We start from the raw sequence: 14,188 nt of genomic DNA, 5'->3' as shown, positions 1-14,188 counted from the left end.
GAGAGAAGGGAGAAGATCGACACAGTATTGGGGACCAGAAGATGGGCTGGTCCCCCCCCCCCCCCCCCCCCCCCCCGTTAAGAGTATTCTTTTATTCAGGGAGAATTCTTATACAAGCACGAGAACCCAAGGAAACCCCTCCGTTCTGTAATCTTAGACCCGAAGGTCGTGCTTTCCTGTAAAGGGCTTGGGCACAAGGCCGTTCCTTCCCGTAAGGGACTTTAGCGCGAAGCCGTACTTTCCCGTAAGGGACTTAGGCGAGAAGCCGTACTTCCCGTTCAGGGCCTTCCCGTAAGACGGAAGATTCCTGCAAAACAAACCACACAAAGCAACAATTCTCAATGCGTATCAACACCTTATACCTGTCGCTCCTTGCTCGGAGAATCGACCCTCGTACTCAGTCGTCACGCGAGCACTTGCAATTTCCGTCGCCAGCTTCTACTCCAGAATCCCAGCGCTAGCACTTTCTGCTGCTCCCCGCTTGCTGAAAACTGGAACGCTGGCTTACCCTTTTATAGGGTCTGGCACCCGGCTGGAATAGAGGCCCAAAAAGCAAAGCCTTGCGCTCCTAGAGAGAGGAGAGAGAGAGATCGCAATTTCAGCCCCCTGCGTAGGTTTTAGCGCTGGCTTTTTTTTATAAGAGCCTTGCTTGCTTTATTTTATTAATAAAGGGGCCGGTCACTTAAAAGTGACCGGTCACTTTATAAAATAAAGTGTGAACCTGTTCAAACTTTAAAAACTCACTCAATTAGTGAAAACAATGCTACACGGACACATTCCAGGCGTCCCCGGGTGCAGGACACGACACAGATGCAATGCAGACACAGACTCCTCGCGGGAAAACATCTGTCCTCCCGCGACTGTTCCTGCTTTTCGTAAAAAGCTTCATTGAAAAGAGATTAATCATTAGAAATAAGAAAATAGTCCAATTAGCAACATCCCTCTGGCTTCTAAACAGTTGACCTCAACTGTAGTGCTTGGACATATACCTCCAGTATCTCGGGATAAGCTGCTAATTCCTCCTGCGTCATCCACTGAGCATCTAAATTCGAATAGTTCTTAAACTTAACCAAATACTTCCGTGTTACCTTCCCAAATTTGAGAGACCGCTCCTGATGACTTATTATCTGCTCCGGTTGGAGTATTTCTTCAGATTCCTCAACCTCAGGAGGTTCCTCAGAACTAGGCTGGCTCGGAGGCGGTCCCACATACGGCCGGAGTAAACTGACATTGAAAGCATTATGGATCTTCCAATTAGGCGGTAGCTCTAATCGGAAAGAGACATCATTCACTCGCTCAGTGATCTTAAACGGCCCATAGTAGCAGGTAGAAAGTTTTATCACCTTCCCCTTATGAGACGCTTGTTTCTTAAGTCTGCCTTCTCAAACTTGAGTAAGACTAACTGTCCGACTGTTAAGTCTAGATTCCTTCTGTGCTTGTCTGCAGCTTTCGTATGCTTTTCTTGAGAGCGTAGAATAGCTCTCCTAACTTGCCCGTAGGCTGTGTCCAAATCCCAGACAAATTCATCTGCTGCAAAGATCTTATCCTTAGTTAAAAGGATGGGTGGAAGCAAAGGCTTACCATAGAGAATCTCAAAAGATGCTTTCCCCGTCGATGAGTGTATGGTATTGTTATACGCATACTCGACAAGAGGCAAATATTTCTCCCAGTCAGATTGCCGGTCTGACACATAAGCTTTTAACATATCCAATACTGTGGAATTGGCTATCTCACTTTGCCCGTCCGTTTGAGGATGATAGGCGGATGAAAAATTCAGCTTCGTCCCAAGATTATCCATCAAGGCACGCCAAAAATTTCCTGTCATGCGAGGATCTCGATCACTCACAATAAACTTAGGCATTCCATGATGCTTAAAGATCTGTGCCAGAAAGACCCTAGCCATATGATCTGCTTTGATCGTTTTCTTGACTGGTATAAAGTGTGCTTGCTTGCTAAACCTGTCCACAATGGTCCAAATCGCGTCATTTCCAGTCTGAGTTCTAGGGAGGTCCATGATAAAGTCCATGGCAATACTTTCCCAAGGTTCATTAGGCACAGGCAAAGGTTGTAGCAACCCAGGCGTCTTATGCCGATCATACTTCACTTTTTGGCAAACCAAGCATTCCCTGACATACTTATCAATGTCTGCTTTAAGGCTAGGCCAAAAGAAAGATCTTTCCATTGCTAAGGTCGTAGGGAGAATACCCCGATGACCCGCATAAGGCGAAGCATGTGCTTCATCCATGATCTTCTTTCTTAATGGTTCCGCCACACATATAGCCTGATGGTGGTAGAGATAACCGTCCCGAATGGAATAGGGAAACTCATTCTCTCCACGATGTAGCTTTCCCCAAATGGTGGAGAAGTCTGGATCATTCGGATACAAATCCGGTAGTGCTTCTAATTCTTGGTGATACACCGAAGTGATAGTGTTCACCCTTGGCCGCCTAGACAATGCGTCTGCGACCACATTCTTACTCCCAGCCGTGTGAAGGATCTGGAAGTGAAACATAAACAAAAAGTTTGCCCATCTCATCTGCTTCTCAAATAGTTTCCTTTGCGTAAGAAAATACCGCAAACTCTGGTGATCAGTCTTGATCACAAAATCCGCTCCTAGAAGATAGTGCTTCCAGTTGAATAAGGCGTGAATCACAGCCGTGAGTTCCTTTTCGTAGATTGATGCATGCAACTCTGCATCCTTAAGCCGTCTGCTTTCATAAGCCACTGCATGGCCTTCTTGGTTTAACACTGCTCCGATGCAATCGCCTGAAGCATCGCAGTGAACCTCAAATGGTTTCCTTAAGTCAGGCACTATCAAAATAGGTCCATGGCTTAGCAAGTACTTGAGCCGATCAAAAGCTCCTTGTTGTCTCGATCCCCATCTGAAAGGAATCTTCTTCTTTGTCAAATCATGAAGTGGTCTTGCTACATGAGCAAATCCTCGGACAAACCTTCGATAATATGACGTACATCATGTACCGTAGTGGGAATAGGCCAATCTTCTACCACTCGGATCTTGGCAGGATCCATACTCACTTTATTGTGGGAGACTATATGGCCGAGATAGTGTATCTCAGAGAGAAAGAACTCGCTCTTCTTTGCATTCACATGCAACTCATGCTTTCGCAATTCTTGAAACACTGAGTCCAAGTGCTTCCGATGTTCCTCTTCTGACTTAGAGAAGATGAGTATGTCGTCAAAGAATACTCCCGTAAAAGCTCGATACGGGCTGAAAATGCGGTCCATCATGCGATTGAACGTCGCAGGAGCATTGGTCAAGCCGAAAGGCATTACCAAGAATTCATATAGTCCAAAGGTTGTGCGGAAAGCAGTCTTATGGACATCCTCAAGGGCGATCCGTATATGATGATACCCACTCTTTAAGTCTATGCGACTAAAGACACTTGCACCCTGCAACTTATCAAGTATATCATCAATCCGAGGGATCGGAAAGCGATTCTTGATTGTGATCTTGTTTAAAGACCGATAGTCTATGCACATTCGAAACGTGCCATCTTTCTTCTGCACCAGTAGAACTGGAGAGCAGTAGGGTTAAGCACTTGGCCGTACTAACCCTTTCTCTAGAAGCTCGTTGACTTGCTTCAAAATTTCCTCTTGCTGAGCAAGACTCACCCAATAAGGGGGTTGATTGGGAGGCGAGCTACCCGGTATGAGATCTATGTGGTGATCTTCCGGGCAGAACGGAGGGAGTTCATCAGGAAGTGTTTCCGTGAAACAATCCTTGTACTTTTCAATAAATTGAAGACGCTTAATTTCCAGACTAGAGAGAGTCCCTACTAGTTTTATCCTTTGCAAAAATCAAGTAAGCAGAAACACACTTCTTCATTTCTTTCTTAATGGAGATATGGCTTACAATTGGGAACTGCCAATCTCCTGCATCAGCTTGAATCTTTATTTTCTTACCCCCATGATCAAAAGTGAGGGTCTTTTCTACATAATCGGGAATAGGTGTCATGTGAAAGTGCTATGGCATACCCAAGATGATATCACATCCCTCGATGGGTGCCATCAAAAATGATTCGCGGTCCTTGTACTCGCCAATCCGAAGATTGAGCTGTCCTTGCACGGGAGTTGCATTGGTTGTCAACCCCTCGAATGCCGATCCGGATGTAACTGGTGTGCCAAGCTGAGCCGGTGTAAGGCACAAACGTTTTGCAGTATCCAGGGAGATGAAGTTATCCGTGGATCCTGGATCATAAAGAATCGGTACTCGCTGGTTGTTCAAAGACCCCCAGCCCTTTAAAAGTTGACGCTTCCCTTTCTCCGTTTCTGTGTTTCCTTGAACATCTGGAATTGAGTTCGAGCTTGGCGGTGCGGGTTCCTTCCTTGCTTTCTCTTGCCTCATAGAGGCTTGCTCTTGCCGTTGCTGCTTTAGCGGGCAGTCCAGTTTCATATGTCCTTTCTCGCCACAGTATAAGCATCTTCCTTCCTCTCTGAAAGTTTGAAGTTGAGTAGGAGAAAGATACTTAGTTCGCTTGCCAATGCCCTCTAGCTTCTTAGAATGATCATCGTCCCTAGATGGAGGATGTTTTCTTCCTTGGCCCCCATGGTCATCGTAGACCCCTCTTTGTCTTGCACGGTAAGTGCTATGCTCCATTTTTCTGGGCATCCCAGTTGAGTGCAAATCCTCAGCAATGATTGCTAACTCCATCATCCTTTGAAGAGTATCATGCGGATACACCTTCATACTCTTTCGAAGTTGCGGTTGGAGACCCGCTTCGAACTTTCTTTTCTTTTCCTCGTCGGCAATCTTCATGAAGGGAGTGACCTTCAAAAGAACCGACCAATACTTGTCCACATAAGTCGTTACTCTTTCATGTTCCTTCTGGGCAAGCCAGTCCCATTCCTTCCGTATGTCCTCCTCAAAGTCAGGTGGAAGAAATTGTTAGGGAATAAAGGCCTAAGTGCCTTGTACTTATAACTTATAAGTTAAAAAGACTTATAAGTGAGGGGACCCAAGTGTGAATGGCCCCCTAGTCACTTACTCATATACTCAAATGTGAAGCCCAAAAGAAATAGCGGGGCTTTTTCCCAGAACTCAACGAGCTCTCTCTCTCTCTCACGTTCTTCTCTGCGTGAGCTTCTTCTCCACCTCTCTTCTCTTCTCCTTCACTCTCATTGCATAGAACAGCAAGTGGGCTCTCTCTCCTGCTCCCCCACACATGGTATCAGAGCTTTAGGGTTTCCAAGAGAGCCATCTTCGCAACACAAATCAGAATTCTATTTTTGCTCGCTGCGGGAAGGATATTCAACCGTTTTCGATCAACTCTGTCGCGAAGGGATCCTCTCACCGTGTAGAATCGACCTCTGGTGACAGTTTCCCCAAAATTAGGGTTTCAAAAACTGGCGAACAGCAGCCTATTTCTACTGAAATTGACCAATTTCGGGGTCAATTTGATGCAATTTCATTAGGGCAAGTCTCACAGGTCAATCTTATAGGTGTTTCCACCAACGAGGTTCTGAAAATTCAGCAAAACAGGTGTTTACAGGTCTGATTTTTGCCCTAAAACAGGGAATTTCAGCAAGCAAATGATGTATACACCTTGTGGAAACCTTTGGTAAGGGTTTGGCAGTGAATGTATGCCGTTTTGGGGTGATTTCGCGTGAAATTTGCTCGCTGTTTTTCTGTAACAGCAAGCTGTTTTTTGCCCGATTGCGCACATTTGGGCGTGTTTAGGTCGGCAAAACAGGGTTTCAGTGTTTGCAATCACTCAGAATGGCTTCTAGCAGTGAAAGTGGCAATTTGTTGCACATTCGCAAGCTTGAAGGTGCCCATAACTTTGCTATATGGAAGAAGCAATGTTATAATGTGTTGTTGCAGAAGAAACAGGCGAAACCTATTAAGTTACAGGGTGTGAAACCGGTTGATATGGAGATTGAAGAATGGGAAGAAGTGGACGAGTTGGCTCGCTCCACGATCATGCTTTCGGTGTTTGACAACTTACTCTTCAATGTAGAGAATGAGCAGACAGCATGGGGCATGTGGAAGCGTTTAGACGAGTTGTATGCACAGCAGAGTGCTGCCAGTAAAGTGTATTGGCTCAAGAAGCTTATGGATCTCCGCATGAAGGAGGGCACGCACATGTCGGTGCACCTCAATGAATTCAATTCTATTTTCAGCCAACTGACAGAGCTGAAATTCACGATTGATGAGGAGTTCAAAGCTACTTTTTTGCTATGCACATTGCCCGAGAGTTGGGATGTATTCCGGACAGCTCTTAGTAACTCAAGTGCGCCACTTAAGTATGCAAATGTAGAGAGTTCTCTCTTGATGGAAGAGATGAACAGGAAGAACACCACAGGTGGGTCTTCTAATGCATTGCACTTGAGAGGCAGGTCTCAACAGAGGGAGAAATCTGACAGTAAGGACAGGGCACGCAGCAAATCTCGTAGGAAAGATGTTGTGTGTCATCATTGTGGAAAGAAAGGGCATTATAAACGGGAATGCTATGAGTGGAAGAAAGAGAAGAACAAGGGTGCTGAAACTGATGCAAAGGACAAGGGAAATGCCAAGAAGAGCACTGTGTTGATTGAGGAAATCAATGTTGCTAGTAGCTGTGACAGTGACAGCAGCACTGATGTACTCAATGCCTCTTCTGTGGATGCACATACCCTTGCTATGGGTTCTGATGTGGACATGCATACTTGGATTCTTGATTCAGGTGCCTCTTTTCATGTAACACCTCATAGGGATTGGTTTACACAGTACTCAGGTGAGGTGCAGGGCACTGTTTATTTGGGAGATAACTATGCATGTGACATTGCAGGTATTGGCAGTGTCCAGTTTTCTTTTGCTGATGGTATGACTTTTGTTTTGCACAAAGTGCGTCATGTGCCACAACTCAAGAAGAGTTTGATTAGTACAGGACAGCTAGATGATGCAAGCTATCACACCACTTTTGGTGATAGCAAGTGGAAAATTTGTAAAGGGGCCCGGATTGTAGCCAAGGGTTGTAAATCGGACACTTTGTATCCTTTGCATGTATCTAGTGTGCGTGACCATGTTGTCGCCGTAACCGAGCAGCCAAGTGTTTCTTTGTGGCATGGCCGGTTGGGACACATGAGTAAAAGAGGAATGGAAACTCTGTCTCGTTGTGGTTATTTGCCGTGTTTGAGGTATGCTGATTTTTCTCATTGTGAGCACTGTATTTATGGTAAGCACAGTCAAACACCGCACAAAAGGTCTCTTTCTTTGAAGTCTGACAGGTTAGACTTAGTGCATTCCGATGCATGTGAAATGCCACAGTTGTCCTTAGGGGGAAAGAAATATTTTGTCTCGTTTATCGATGATGCTACACGTAAGGTGTGGGTGTATCCAATACGTGCTAAAAGCGATGTTTTGGATACTTTCAAGAAGTTTCTTGCGTTTGTTGAGAATCAAACTGACAAGAAGCTTAAGTCTTTGCGCTCAGACAATGAGGGGGAGTATGTATCAAAAGCTTTTATTGACTTTTGTGCTACTAAAGGTATTAAAAGAGAGCTCACGGCTCCTTTTAATCCCTCTCAGAATGGAGTTGCAAAGAGGTTGAACCGGACTATCCAAGAGAAAGTTCGGAGTATGCTGTCACATGCTGCATTACCTCATGGTTTTTGGGCAGAAGCTGTGCAAACAGCTATTCACTTGATTAATCGCTCACCTAGCAAGGCTTTGGGTGGAAAGGTGCCTGAGGAGGTGTGGTCTGGCAAGCCACCCTCATATGCACATTTAAGAGTGTTTGGTTGTGAGGCCTATGTTCACATCCGGAGTGAACTGCGCACCAAACTAGAACCAAAGTCTCATAAATGCATTTTCCTAGGATATGGTGAGGATGGTGAAATGGGGTATAGATTATGGGATCCCGCATTACGGAAAATCATACGCAGCAATGATGTCATCTTCAATGAGAATTGCATGCACAAACAGCCCACAAAGGTCGAGGAAGTGCGCCGGGTTGTCTTTCGTGAAGATGTTACATATGGACAGCCAAGAAGGCCCAATGTTCAGCAGCCTTTACATGCTGAAAATGGTGCTGAAAATCAGCCATTAGCTGCTGAAAATCAACCCCAACAAGTTGCCATTGATGCACCACAGGTAGGGGAACAGGTTGATGCTCCTAGACCGCCCGTTGTTGCGATGCAACCGGCTGAACAGCCTGCTGTTTTTGATGAATTACAGGCTGAAAATCCACCTGTTATGGATCATTGGGTGCGTAGATCTACTCGGGTGACAAGGCCCCCCGATAGATATGAACCGTCTTTGGACTATGTCATGCTTACTGATTGTGGTGAGCCGTCTTGCTATAAAGAGGCTATGCAACGTGAAGACAGTAAGAAATGGTTCAAAGCAATGGTTTCGGAAATGCAGTCTTTGGAGAAAAACCATACATGGGACTTGGTTGATTTGCCTAAAGGGCATAAGGCTCTGCCATGTAAATGGGTTTACAAGACCAAGGTCACATCTGATGCTTCTTCTAAGTACAAAGCACGTTTGGTTGCTAAAGGGTACAAGCAAAAGCATGGTGTTGATTTTGATGAGATTTTTTCTCCTGTTGTAAAGCTTGCCACATTACGTCTTGTTTTAGGCCTGGTTGCTTCTGAAGATATGGAGTTAAAGCAAATGGATGTCAAAACAGCGTTTTTGCATGGCGATTTGCTTGAGATGATCTATATGATGCAGCCAGAAGGTTTTGTGTCAAAGGGGCAAGAGAAGAAAGTATGTAGACTCTTGAAGAGCTTGTATGGTTTGAAACAGTCTCCCCGTGCATGGTATCACAAGTTTGATACATTTGTGAGGTCTCAAGGATACAAAAGAAGTAATTCTGATCACTGTTTGTATATCAAAACGGCAAGTGATGGATCTCTTCTATTGCTGATTTTGTATGTTGATGACATGCTTATTGCGGGTAAAAATGTCACGGAGTTGGATGCATTACAGCAAAGCTTAAAGAATCGCTTTGACATGAAGGATCTTGGTGATGCTAATCATATTTTGGGCATGCGTATCTCTCGAGATAGACTCAACAGGCGTCTGTATCTATCTCAACGAGATTATGTTAATAAGGTGCTACATCGTTTTCATATGGATGGGGGAAAGGCACTTGGTACTCCGCTGCCTCCATATGTAAAACTGACTGCACATGACTGCCCAAACACAGATGATATGCGGGCTGAAATGGCCAAGATTCCTTATGCATCAGCCGTTGGCAGTTTGATGTATGCTATGGTTGCTACACGTCCGGACATTGCATTTGCGGTGGGAGTGGTAAGCAGGTACATGAGCAATCCTGGCAAAAAGCATTGGGAAGCAATGAAGTGTATCTTGAGATACTTGAAAGGCACTAAAGACTTGTGCATTTGTTTTGGGAAGAGTGAGACATCTGTGCATGGCTTTACAGATGCAGATTTTGCTAGACATCCAGATTGCAGGAAGTCTACTTCTGGATATGTGTTTACATTCACAGGAGGTGCAGTTTCTTGGATTTCTAGACTGCAAAAATGTGTTGCTTTGTCTACCACTGAGGCTGAGTATGTGGCTGCCACTGAGGCATGCAAAGAAGCTTTGTGGCTCATGCGTTTGGTAGAAGAGCTTGGCATTAAGTCACCGGTTCCTGTGCTACACTGTGATAGTCAGAGTGCTATTATGCTTGCAAGGAATCCTGTTTTTCATGCCAAGACAAAGCACATAGAGGTGGAGTGTCATTTTATCAGGAGTGTGCTTGATGACAAGAGCATTACACTTGTCAAGGTGCACACAGATGACAACCCTGCAGATCTTTTGACCAAGAGTCTTCCAGCAGAGCGGTTTGCATATTGCCGACAGATGATGGGTGTTGGATGAGTAAGTGCATGATCAGCTGTTGTATCATAGTTAGCTGATTCTTTGATCTCCCAAGGTACATTGCCTTTAGGTGGGAGGTTGTTAGGGAATAAAGGCCTAAGTGCCTTGTACTTATAACTTATAAGTTAAAAAGACTTATAAGTGAGGGGACCCAAGTGTGAATGGCCCCCTAGTCACTTACTCATATACTCAAATGTGAAGCCCAAAAGAAATAGCGGGGCTTTTTCCCAGAACTCAACGAGCTCTCTCTCTCTCTCTCACGTTCTTCTCTGCGTGAGCTTCTTCTCCACCTCTCTTCTCTTCTCCTTCACTCTCATTGCATAGAACAGCAAGTGGGCTCTCTCTCCTGCTCCCCCACAGAAATTGTTCATAAAATTCAGATTTGAAGCTCTCCCAAGTTCTGGCCTGAGAACCTTCCAGAATCTTGGCTAACCACCAATTACTTGCCGTTTCCTTGAGATGCATCCCCACATGGCGTAATTTGGATCTTTTTGTGAAGTGCCCATTGGTAAAGGTGACTTCAAACTGTCTGATGAAGGACAGTGCTTTGGAGATGTCTCTCCGTCCGTTGTAGGTTTCGAACTTGATGTCCTTGTCGCCTGATTTGAAGACTCTCATGCGATGTTGAGACTTGCGACCTTGCTTCTTGAATCGAGGCTTATCTTTAGGTTGATGTATGGTAGTGGCGGTAGTAGCGGCTTCCTTCTTCTGACGAGATGATCGAGAAGTAGAAGTATAATCAGGAGAGTAGGATGGAGATGAGATAGAGATGTCCTTGCTCTCGTCTAGCAGCGCGAGCGCTTTTTCCTTGCCTTTCCGTGAAATAGGCCGTTCATTCCGATCCGAAGATCCTTTGTGCACCTCGGCACGTTCTTCTTCTCTTGCCTCCTGTGGTCTCACGCCAACAGTGTTGTCTGGATGCTTGACTGCATCAGTTCCATTCGTTTTCTTCATTCCGCCCAAGAGCTTTTGGACATCTGGCAACAGTAAGATTTGTTGCAAATCCGCAAGCTGAGCTTGCACTTGTTGAAGCTCCTCTTCAACGCTTCTCCCTTGGCTCGACATGGTTCTTCCCGGAATCGTCCTTCTTTGCAGAGAAAGAGAGGAGTCCAAGCTCTGATACCACTGTCACAAAACGGGATCGTATACGAGCACTTAGAAAATCTGAAAATTATAATACTTTGCAAACATGAGAGAAGGGAGAAGATCGCCGAGGAAACCCCTCCGTTCTGTAATCTTAGACCCGAAGGTCGTGCTTTCCCGTAAAGGGCTTGGGCACAAGGCCGTTCCTTCCCGTAAGGGACTTAGGCGCGAAGCCGTACTTTCCCGTAAGGGACTTAGGCGTGAAGTCGTACTTCCCGTTAAGGGCCTTCCCGTAAGACGGGAGATTCCTGCAAAACAAACCACACAAAGCAACAATTCTCAATGCATATATCAACACCTTATACCTGTCGCTCCTTGCTCGGAGAATCGACCCCCGTACTCAGTCGTCACGCGAGCACTTGCAATTTCCGTCGCCAGTCTCTACTCCAAAATCCCAACGCTAGCACTCCCTGCTACTCCCCGCTTGCTGAAAACTGGAACGCTGGCTTACCCTTTTATAGGGTCTGGCACCCGGCTAGAATAGAGGCCCAAAGAGCAGAGCCTTGCGCTCCTAGAGAGAGGAGAGAGAGAGATCGCAATTTCAGCCCCCTGCGTAGGTTTTAGCACTGGCTTTTTTTTATAAGAGCCTTGCTTGCTTTATTTTATTAATAAAGGGGCCGGTCACTTAAAAGTGACCTATCACTTTATAAAATAAAGTGTGAACCTGTTCAAACTTTAAAAACTCACTCAGTTAGTGAAAACAATGCTACACGGACACATTCCAGGCGTCCCCGACACGACACAGATGCAATGCAGACACAGACTCCTCGCAGGAAAACATCTGTCCTCCCACGACTGTTCCTGCTTTTCGTAAAACGCTTCATTGAACCCATCTTTATTCTTGTGCTTGCGTTCTTACGCGTATTTTCTTACTCAATTCGGATTTCCTCCTTAGCCTACGGGATGCCCCCTTACAGATGCACCCGTGACTTATCATGTGACGCATCAGGGACACTCGTAACCCGGCCCTTTCCACCGAACTTACGGAAACTCCTTCGCGATGTTTACCGTCACCCATCAAATGACACATCAGAGTTTGTCCGTTCTTGATGGCAGTTCCTGTAGCTACAATCTTTTAACAGTTCTTAGTGCACATAATAAAATATCCTAAAAAAGAGATTAATCATTGAAAATAAGAAAATAGTCCAATTAGCAACATTTAGATTCATTCGATTCAAGCTTAGGACATGTTCTTTTTATGTGACCCTTAATGTGACAATGGAAACAACGACCTTCCTTATAATAAGTGCTTTGCTCTTCCGACGTGATGTATCCTCCTAAAATTCCTTGTGATACCTTTTCATCTGGAGTGAGCTTAGGTTTAGCAATTGTGTTAGCCTTACCCTCAGGTTCATTGAAAGAATTCTTTTCTGAGAGACTATTGGACGATTGGTTAGCAGAGTTACCATTCTTACTATTCTTACCGTTATTACCGTTCTGAGGGTTCTGAGAAGTCTGCGAGGTACTTGTGGAAGTCTTGTTCTCCTTAGGCTTTCCCTTGTTGTGATTCATCTACTGTGCGATAGCAATCGCTACCGCCTGGTTGAGATCGATTGGGTCGAAGACTTCTACATTAAACTTGATATAGTCGTCTAACCCAAAAAGGAATGATTCTTTGCGTTCATCATCTGACTCAAGGTGGAAAGGTACGTAGTGTACGGTACGGTTTAGGTACGTACGGAACGTACTTCCGTACTGAACCAACCTTTAGGTACGTGATAGGTACATACCATTTGAAAAAAAAAAATTACACTAAATTTAAGTTCACAGACCTTTCAAAATTCAGCCTCATTAACAAATTAACGATGGAATGCTTAAAATGAACATATTGATCATAAAACTTAATGACTCAAGACTCAATACTCAGAACCAATGACCATAAATCATAAAACCAAATACCAACTACAAACATCATGTCCATGGCATCAGCCAGAAGTCAGCATATACCATACAAACTCAATCAAGATCCAAAATAAAGTACTGTGAAATATTACAATGCCATAATAACAATAGAAGTCTGCTGCAGCCTGTCCTCCAAAGCATGCAGTCACCAGTGTGCACTATAACGTGCAGCCTCGAAAGTCTGTGTCAGATACAGAAGATGAATCGTCGGTAGAGAGCAAGCCCACATCATCAAGGACATTGCCCTCCTCATCAAACTCAGGGTCAAGCTCAGCATATGTCAACTATGGTACAAGCACCTCTGCACCACAAGCCTCCTCAGGCATATCAGCAATCTCTACATGGATGAGCCGGACAGCTTCATTCGCTCGCCTGCGAGATTGGAGCAAATAGAAAGCTTCCCCCTGCGAATACTCTCTCGTCTCACAGTGTCTGGATCTCCTCCCACCGTGCGTAGAGGAAGGCTAAGAGCTCGTGCAGGTGATCTAGTCACACGACGATCCACGCTCTCAAGCTCTCTATGCAGCTCTCTAAGAATCTGCTCCTGCTCGTCTCTCATGTGTCGGTCCACCTCCTCTGGTCTAGGATCATCTACCATTTTCAGCTCTATCGCATCCACCTGTTGAAGAGTAAAATAAAGTTTAAATGACTTATTTATGGCATCTGCTTGCAAGTTGAGTTTCAAGTGGCCAACATCGAGATAATTTACCAATTTGGGTTGCCCCAAAGAATGGTAACTCCGCACGAGCCTCATGTTGGCTCTGCAATACACCAACTTCTCCAACTGAGAAGTGCTAAGGCGATTTTGAATCTTCGTGTGTATGAGAGAGTAAGCACTCCAATTGCGCTCACATGCTCCAGCCGAGCAATCCTGCTCAGTGCTCAAGCAATAGCGCAATCATCAATGCACACAAAATTAGGAGAGTGAAAAGTAATATAAAGATGAAGTTAAAAGTAGTATATACAATGGAATCGTGGATGGCAGTTTCCTAACCTGAGAAAGGATACGAAGAGCAATGCGTGAGAGGTTGGGAAGACCAACTCTCCCATACGAGTGCCACCACGTTAAAGGATACTTTGTAGCTTCCTTCCTCAAAGAAACTGCTCTTGTGAAAGAAGCGTCAATGCCATTCATGTAGTTGGTGAATTCCTTGTCTATCCCAAGCTGATCATCCTCTGAAAACATGAGCCCAACATACTCTGATTGTTTTGTGTTGAGCAAGGTATCACTCCATAGCTCTAGCGACCTGTAGAGAGGATGAAGCATGGCAGCCATCACATGTATGGGACGGCTCATGAAATTCC

The 14,188-nt window shown here is 45.0% G+C and overlaps 1 protein-coding gene and 1 pseudogene across 1 annotated transcript in view; both read right to left on the bottom strand.

The window, feature by feature from the left end:
- Positions 1-14,188, bottom strand: part of LOC147452837 (uncharacterized) — a 78,013-nt gene that overhangs the window by 15,455 nt on the left and 48,370 nt on the right. The gene's annotated exons all lie outside the window — the stretch shown is intronic.
- Positions 13,042-13,637, bottom strand: LOC147452838 (uncharacterized; annotated as a pseudogene).

The sequence above is a fragment of the Adiantum capillus-veneris genome, chromosome 8 (assembly GCF_014529385.1).
Source record: "Adiantum capillus-veneris isolate H3 chromosome 8, ASM1452938v2, whole genome shotgun sequence".
Lineage (NCBI taxonomy): Eukaryota > Viridiplantae > Streptophyta > Polypodiopsida > Polypodiales > Pteridaceae > Adiantum > Adiantum capillus-veneris.
Note: the sequence above shows the minus strand (reverse complement) of the source record. Positions and strands in the feature narration are given on the sequence as shown.